Source organism: Anomalospiza imberbis, chromosome 2, assembly GCF_031753505.1.
Source record: "Anomalospiza imberbis isolate Cuckoo-Finch-1a 21T00152 chromosome 2, ASM3175350v1, whole genome shotgun sequence".
Lineage (NCBI taxonomy): Eukaryota > Metazoa > Chordata > Aves > Passeriformes > Viduidae > Anomalospiza > Anomalospiza imberbis.
This window is the reverse complement of record NC_089682.1, coordinates 73,200,933-73,209,816: the sequence shown is the minus strand read 5'-3', so window position 1 is coordinate 73,209,816 and position 8,884 is coordinate 73,200,933. Positions and strand designations below refer to the sequence as shown.

Below are 8,884 nucleotides of genomic sequence, written 5' to 3'. Positions count from 1 at the left end.
GATTTAAAACTTCATCTTTTCTGATAGAGTTCACCTGTAGACTCTTAATGTGCTCCTTGGGGAAGGTGTCTTCCTTTTCCTTCTCTTTTCATTCATGCCCTTTCCAGCTTCCTGTCCAATGCGTTTTCCCCAGGCTGGGAATGTCACTGTGCAGGAGAAGGGCAGCTTGGGACACTTCAGCTGAATGTGACTGAAACTTGCCAGATTCAGAAAGAACATTCATGGATATTTCTCACTCAAGCCACAATCAATGAAATGATTAAAAATCCCCTCAGATTTCTTCCATTTTTATATTTTCTAGCCAGTTGGAAAACCTTGACACTGGAGGAAAGTCATACTCAGGAAAGGGTCAAAAAGGCAAGAAGAGGGACTGCAGCTTGATCTTTATACAGTTCATCTCCTCTTTTGTAAAAGCCTAATTTCAGAGGATCATAGAATAGTTTGGATTGGAAGGGACCTTAAAGACCATCTTGTTCCAGCCACACTACCACAGGCAGGGACACCTTCCAAAAGACCAGAATTTGCCCAAGCCAGTTTGACAATAAACCCCAGCATAACAGGATTTGAAATGCCCCTGTAACAGCAACAACAACATAATTGCCTTTGTTTATCATAAAGTTCCTTTTAACTAGTTTTATTAAGGCTCTTGGGCTTAGGTGCTGATAAATTAGCATAAATTGCCATCTTATTAATAGCTCCCACTCTAATCTTCCTTGTGATGAGAGAGATTGGGGTGAAAAGTCTAAGCAGAAGTTGCATTTTCTAGCAGGTTGTTTTATTATTACTATTGTGTAGGTTAGTTTTATTATTGTGTGGTTTGTTTTTATTATTGTGTAATTCCTTTTTGGGGGTTGTTTTTTTCTTTTTTGTTCTAATTGTAATTAACTAACAGTTGAGAAAGTCATCTTGCTGCATCACCCACAATTGCTGGGGTCCAAGCTGCAGCTGTAATTTAGAGGGCTGGAATAATCACATAATTACTCTGCAGTGATTACAGGAGGTTTGCATGGTCAGTGGATAAGAGAGATTAAATGGCAGTGGGAAATAAAGAGGCAGACATATGTTGCTAGTTAAGTTAACCGCTTTATGTTAATCCTGGCCTGCCCAGGGAAAGTGCCACACTCCTGCCAGAGGATGGGGTGCACAAAAACCTTGCCCAGACTGTGGGGAGCATAGAGGCCTCATGCCCCAGTTCCATTGAGTGGAAAGATTAATTTTGCTAGAGGAAAATAGGAAGATTAACTCCTGGAGGTAATCTGCTTTTCCTTACTTTGGCATTGCTTACATGGCAGTCTTATGTGCAATTTCCTTTAGATGGCAACCTACACCTTGTGGGCTGCAGCAGGAATTGACTCATACCTGTCTGGAGCAAAGCCTGGTGCAGCATTTGGCCCAACAATGCCTCAAGATGTGCCTGGGAGACAAGTCTCATAACCAAATCATGTTGCTCTTCTTTGTTAAAACAAGGTATCTTAAATCAGGTCTGAATGCTTAACAAGGCAGTTTGGAGGGGCTTAAGTCAAGTGGTGTTTTTCCCAGGTTATTTTCCATGCAAAAGGAAGTAACATGATTTTATGTCTGTTACTGAGTCTCCATTAAAAGCAAGCCTTAAAATCACAACTTTTGTTAATGAAAAAAAGGAGTCTGGTGAGATTGTAACAGGATGTTGCAGCCCTCCTTTTCATATAAGAAACTGTTAGGAATCTTTGTTCCCACCTTGGCTGGGCAAATGGGACCAACAAAGCAAAGAGCAATGTGAGAACACTGTTCCCCTTTACTACCCTGGGGCTCATCCTCAGTTCTGACTCTGCACAGAAACACATCTGAATTTAACAGGTGTGTGGCAATATTAGGTTCAAGGTGGCCATGGGCTTCACAAGGCTTTTATGGGCAAAATCCTAGAGCTGTATTCCCCAGGCATCCCTGGGTGCTGTAGGCTGACACAGAATAAAATAGAATATTTCAGTTGGAAGGGACCTACAGGAATCCTCTAAGTCCATCTGACTGCTTTAGGCTGACTCAGTTAAAGCATATTATTAAGGGCATAGTTCAAAGGCCTCTTAAACACTGAGGGGAACATCTGTAGGAAACCTTAACACATGAAGCATCCCATCCCTGCTCCCAGCCCTGTCCTAACTTCTCTGCTCGTGGTCTGATTTTCAGGAGGGTAAATCCACTCAAAGAAGTGTCCAGAAGAGCTGCCATCAGGGATGACCTGGAAAAGCTGATGACTTCTGTGCATGAGGACAGTGCTTTGCTGACAGCAGGACATTCCAGACTCCAAGCAGAGGTGACCGCTGGAGATACTGGCAAAAACCACATTCCCCAGGGAGTTGGCTTGCTTTATTTCCCTAAAAGCTTGGAGGAAAAAAAACCTTCGAATGAGATACAAAACCTGCTTTAAAACAGTTCTGGATGTGGTCCCTCGTGGGGAAGGGAGGCTGTCTGAAATCTGCTTCCCAAACACTGCTCTGTTATCAGTTGTACAGGTGCAGTGTACATGAGGGTAATGAAGACAGGATAGCAGGGGATTAGTAGGACATTGCAAACAAGTTTGTGCTAAGTGGCTTAGGGTTCATCCTGTCCTGCTTCTAAATACTGACTTTTGCTGCTTTCACCTTCCTAAACACATAAGCTGTTGATTATGATTAGTAAATGAATTTCTACAGATAAGCTTCAGCCATTTGTTAACAGCAAGATGTGCCCCACCACCTTGTCGTTGACATTCAGAACTGAACTCATGGCATTTTGGCGCAGGATGTCCATGCTGACCTTCATCTGAACTGCCAAACACAGGATGTCCATGCTATGAGAGAGTGTGGCAGATTTACCCCTTCTGAAAATCAGTCCTAAGTCCTGTAAGTACCGATTCTATTAGGCCTTGACAACCAACATGGCATTATAGTGCAGAAAAAGAGGGAGAGCACCTGAAGAGACCCTTAGTTCCCATTGCTCTGTCTCTCTGTCTGCAGATCCTGTGCACCCATTTAGGCCTGGAGTAACTAAAAATAGAAGAATAACTATAGGTAGCTGTTCTAGAAGGACAGAAGAAGTAACTAACAGGAGAAGTCAATTAATGCTCTGCTGACACAGTTCACATGGAGGAAATAGCCTTTCTCCAGGATGAGTCAGGTTCTTGGCTTTGGCTTTCACTGAGTTTCTTACTACTGTTTTCAATAAGAAGGGGCAGTTGCATCACATCTAATATTTAGTGGGAAGCTTGAAAATATTCCTAAACTCCATGTCACCCTTCTGCATGCCTTGGGTCCTGCTTGATTTGATTGTCCAAATCTACCAAAACTCTCACCCACAGAGTAGATTCAGAAGTGCCAATTTAAGTGATCATTACCTCTAATTTGTTTTTAATTCCTCTCTTGGAAACCCAGAGAGCTGCTAGCTGTTTCAGAGTGATTATGGGGGTTTGGTCCTGGTGAATAAAACTCCTTGGAAGAAGGCAGAAACTTTGCAGGATGTGGTTTCATGCTATCACTTCCAGGTTGACTCCTTGCAGCATCCCATTCGGGTCCTCCCTGTGCAAGAGAGCCTGGCAACAGCCAACAGCCTACAAGTGAGCAACTCAGGCTTTTCCCTCCTTTTTTAGGACACTTGGGGGCCTGTGAGTTTTTCTGTCCTTAGCATTAAGGGATCTGGTAGCTTTTATGTCCTGGCATAGGCTTTTGTCACCTTTATATCCCTTTTGTGGTAAGGCAATGGGCCTGTGACAAACGGGAGGGAGTCTACTTGACAAAACCTTCCTCTTCTGGTCTTGAACTGGGGTTACTTCACCTTAATATTTGTTCATGTGCAGAGCAGGGGACTTTTCCTGCAGTAAACCAAGACCGACACTGCTGTTTATGCTCCTAAAACACATCAGCATCCAGCCTGCCCTCTGCCAAGGGTAACACCACCATCCCCAGACCCAAAACTTGTCCATGGCATAAGACCATGGCAGGTGCACCCAGACTGGTCCCATCCCCATAAACAATGGCTGCAAGCAATCCCTGCTCCCACACAGAGCTATTCTGATCCGTGTAGATGGAGTCAGAGCACCCAGAAGATGCCATGGGCTGCCTAGTCACAGCAGGTAGTGGGGCAGCTCTCTCATCTCTCCCCTCTCACAGACCACTGCTCACCCAGCAAAATCTGTTGGACTCTGTATCCACCTCTATGGTGCCATTGGGTGGCTCCAGGAGAAGAGACAGAGCGGATGTCACTGTTTGTGGGCTGGTGGAGCCAGAACGGGAGGAAAGGCTGTTGCAATAAAAGAGCAGAAGTGGCAATAAATGGGGAAACGTGTGCCTTTCCTTAAAGGCTGTCTTCGACAGTTCCCTGGACCATTTTTTCAGGTGCTAACAGGAACATCCACCCTCTCAGCTCCACACCTGCGTGTTTAAACTCCAAACCAACTTCTTAGAAAACCTCTCCTCCACTCTCCATAAAAGCTGCAGATGGTGACATCAGTTCATGTTCCCCGTGAGATGATTATTTCTGGGTTAAAATATCAAATCCAGCACAATCTCAGGTGGCAGCCCTGGCGTCAGGGCTGCCGACTCCAGGAGGTGGCAGCCTCACACAGTGCAGGGTTCTCATGTGCTCGCCTGATCCCACCCAGCTATTCAGAAAGGGCATAAAATATTTATCTGCAGATGTATTTGGATCTGATTCCCCACCACCACCTCTTTGTATCTAAACGATCTCTTTCTACCCTTACTGGCACGTCAGTTTTCCAGAAAAATCAGACTTTGCAATCTTGTCTGTGTTCAAGCTTAAGCAGGGTTGTGTGGGGGTTTTGGTTTGTTTGTTTGTTTGTTTGGGAGTTTTTTTTTTGTTTGGTTGTGGGGTTTTTTGTTTGATTTTTTTTTTTTTTTGTTGCACTGTGGAAAAAAAAACCACCAAAATTACAACTAAAGGCTTTAAAGCTAATCCGAGGTTTCTGGTACATAGAAATCATTAAAATCCAGCATGTTTTACAACAGAAAAGGCGAAGTGAATTTGCAGAGTGCATATTTTTCCCTTCCCTGTGCTCATATTAAAGCTTGCTCATAATATTGAATGAGGCTTTGGCCAGAAACGTGCCGAGCCTTGCCCCTGTTGATCAACAGGGATTAAAAATGACACCTGGGACTGTTCATGCCAAGGTAATGAAACTGGAATCCGAGGGCTCTGGAGAGCAATTTGGAAAGTTTCTTTTCTTATTGCTATGGCTGGGGCAGACTTTTCCCCAAATTTAGTATTCTGTCCGGGAGAATATAAAATAATGAGACTCCTGCTGCTTCCTAGGGGAGACCCTTGAATTGCCTTGGAGATATCACTGTCAGCCTGAGTTTTTTTCTGTCTAAAGCTGACCTGAAAAAAAGAGCAAAGAAGAAAACAGGGGGAATATAAGCCTGTTTTGATGCTTTCTGGTGGTCAAAAATTACTTTTTTTTTTTTTTTTTTTTTTTTTTTTTTTGTGGGGAGTTGTTTGTTGATTCATTTTATGTAAGAAACACCAAGGTTGGGGAGTTCACTACTGAAAACATTTCTCTTTGGAAAATGAGAAGAACAGGGTATTGGTCACAGTGTGCTCTCAAGGTCTCTGCAATCGATGGGGAAGGGATGCTATAAGGCTGAAAAAACTCAGGATGTTTCACTGTTGTCCATTGAAAGGATCAAAAGCTGTTACAGTAAAAAAAAAGAGAGAGCGGCTGCTGGAGCAGTCAGGGGAGGAGAATGAGATGTGGGGTTTACAACAGGCTGGCTTTAGGGCATGAGCAATGCAAATGCCAAGGAGTTCCACCAACATGTTCCTTGCAAGTCAGGAGGAGGAAAACCAGAATGCCCCATGCAGAGGGCTGGAAAAAGCTGCTGAGAAAGAAAGTGAGTCAATAAGGAGAGATCCATTGCTGTTTCAGCTTGCTTTTAGCAGCCCTAAACTGCCCTGATGCTGAACATGGACCTATTGTGTCTCTGATGTTGCCCCTTGGGCTCTCACAGCCAGCTGCAATCTCTGATGGTCTCCCAGGACAGCCATTATTCCACACATTTATGACATGCTGGGAGCTGCTCTGCAGAGCAGAGCTCTGGCTGGCTGCAGCTGGGCTTGCAGACAAGGTGAAAAGGGCAGATGTGCCACTACAGTGGCTTTTTTATGGGGCCCTGTGTGCAAATTACACCTGCCACACAGCCGCTCCAGCTCTGAGGAATACGTGTGAGAAGCTTAACAACCATTTCTGCTGGCAAGTTAAGTGAAATAGGGAACTGGGCAAATCATAGAATGGTTTGGGCTGGAAAAGACCTTTAAAGGTCAGCTAGCCCAACTGCCCTGCAATGAGCAGGGACAGCTTCCACTAGATCAAGTTTCTCAAAGCCCTGTCCAGCCTAGTGTTGAACACTTCCAGGGATGGGGCATCCACCACATCTCTTGGTGACCTATGCCAATGTTGTATCATCCACATAATAGAAAATTTCTTCCTGAAAATAGAGGCTCAACTCATCATATAATTTGCTTCCAGTCATTTGAGTGGTGGTGTCTGGGTGTTGCTCATGTTTCACTTTGGATGGATATGAAAGTTCAGGGACTTGAAGCTGCAGCTGAAGGATGTGCAGGAAGGCTGCTTTTGGTAAGCTGATCCCTGAGATTTGGGGTGGGAGAAAATGTGCTGGGGACACTGGCCAGCTGTGAGACACTAGAAATAAGCAGTGGCTTCAAAGCAGTTTGGGAGGTTGGATCACAGTAGCCACAGGGATGAGCCAACAGACGATGAGAAAAATTAATAATAGAGTTTGCCAACAGGATAAATCCTTGGTGAGAACTGCTTCCCAGTCCCTATACCTCTGGATATAGGTGACCTAGTCCACTTTCATCCCATTGGGATGCAAAACTGGCTATGCAGCTTGTAGAGAGTGTGCCAGCCTTCTGCTGGGTATCTGTCTTTGTTAGGGCTGGTATAGAGCTGGCATGTCTGTCATCACCCTGGGCCCTCTCTGAGCTGCTCTTTTGTTCACTGGAGCAAAAAATCAGGTCTCATGTGAAGGGCTGAGCAGCTGGGGCCACCACCTGAAAATAAAAGGCCACAGGGATAAAGGAGAGCTGGCAGAGCCCCTTTTCACACAAAGGAGAATAAACATATGGAATAGGTTAACATGTGAGGTGGCTGAAGCCATGCCATAAATAAGTTCAGGAGGCATGTCGAGAGGCTGCTGGGAAAAAAAAACACGGTGGGGAGGAAGGGATTGTCGATATTAGGATGGGGGTGAACAGACCCAAAAGATAAGCTTATGATAAAGGTAAAATAAGATTGAGAAGCAGTCTGGTCTCTTCTTCTTCCAGCCATGCTGTGAGTTGGAGGGAAGAGCTGTTTCTGACCCACATGTCTGAACCAGCAGTGATTGGTCTGTTCAGCATAAGGAAGGTTTTGCCCATAAAACTGGAGAGTGTTGAAGAGAGTTGGCAGCATGGTGCAGGAAATTGGGTGTTATGCGCCTTTGGTTTTGAAACTGCTCTAAAGGGTGGATGTGTGGGTTTGGAAGCTTGTATTGATCAGAAATACATCTGGAGGGGGGATGTCTCCAGGTGTCTCCAGACAGTGTCTTGCTGAGAGAGGAAAGGGTGAGGGTATGGGGGAAGGACCTCAGCTCTGCAGAGCACCTCATCAAGGAGCAGTGGCAAAGTGCAGAGACCCCTCTGTAAAACCTCTTCTACAATGAAGCATGATGAGGTCATGTTGTGATGGAGAGAGAGGAGATGCACTGCAGTGGTGCCTGGGGCTGGTGGAGACATGGAGGTCCAACAGTGCTGTGAGAAAGATCAGCACCTACTCCTGTCTCAGCCTCCAGTAACATTCATTTCTCAATGCCATCAACAGACATCCGAGAAAGGAGTGGTGAATTCACATAAACTACTTGGGTGTAGTGGATGATTTTTGGTTGCCTTGGCCAAGCAGCTCTTTAGGAACTAAAATGTGACCCAAGTCCACCAAAGCTATCCATCCCCAAGATTTCATGTAATCTTTTATTTTCTGTGTAATAGACCTCTTTAATAACTCTGTGCTGGAAAATCACAGCACTTAAACAGGAAATGTGTCCTCAGCTTTGCAAAGGAAGATGTTTCCAAAATCCTCACATGGACAAGTATCCCCATGCCAAACAGAGTAAACATCTTATGCTGTGGTACTTGCAGATCCAGCCAAATTTATTTTACCAACTACAGTAGCCACTTTTTTGGCCGCCATGGTGGGAAATGAGCTGGGAATCTCCAGAGTGGGAAATGAGCTGGGAATCTCCAGAGTGAGAAGCCAAGGTTTGAGAAACTGGAATTTTAAGTGATGTTAGTCGTGGGTTGCACTTCCAGGGAATGCAGCTGATGGGTTTTAGGGGATTTCTGTTGCTTATCCTGACAACAAAGTCCTGATGTCTGCTCTGACTTTTTGGATCCTAGCATCATTTGCAACAGAAAGGAAACATTAGAGTCCCTAAATTGCTTTCTTTGAAAACCAAACTCTTCTGTTACCCAAGTGAACACTAAAGACATCTGTCTGTCTTGCAAAGGTGACAGAGCATCTGTTCTGCAATTTGGGTTGGGATTTACTTCCCCACCTGGGCCATAACAGGCCTTTCTGACACTTCAGGCAAAAGTTTTGGGATGCTATTGCAAGTCCAATAGCTACAACCTGAGCAGTGTCACCTAAGGGGCAACGTGTCTGGTGCAAATTGCTGGTGAAAATTGAGGCATTGAAGGAACATTTATGGCAATCATAGAATCATAGATTGTTTAGGCTGGAAAAGACTCCATGACTATTGAGTCTGACAATTAACCCAGAAATGCCAGAAACATGACTCCAGGTGCAACATTTACATGTCTTTTGCATGTCTCCAGGGATGGTGACTCCACCGCTGCCCTGGGC

At 44.8% G+C, this 8,884-nt stretch overlaps 1 long non-coding RNA gene across 1 annotated transcript; it reads left to right on the top strand.

Moving 5' to 3' along the window:
• Positions 1-877: 877 nt before the first annotated feature.
• Positions 878-3,257, top strand: LOC137466765 (uncharacterized). The gene is made up of 2 exons (XR_010995280.1): positions 878-1,251; positions 2,164-3,257. It is a non-coding gene; the product is annotated as an uncharacterized lncRNA (long non-coding RNA).
• Positions 3,258-8,884: the final 5,627 nt, after the last annotated feature.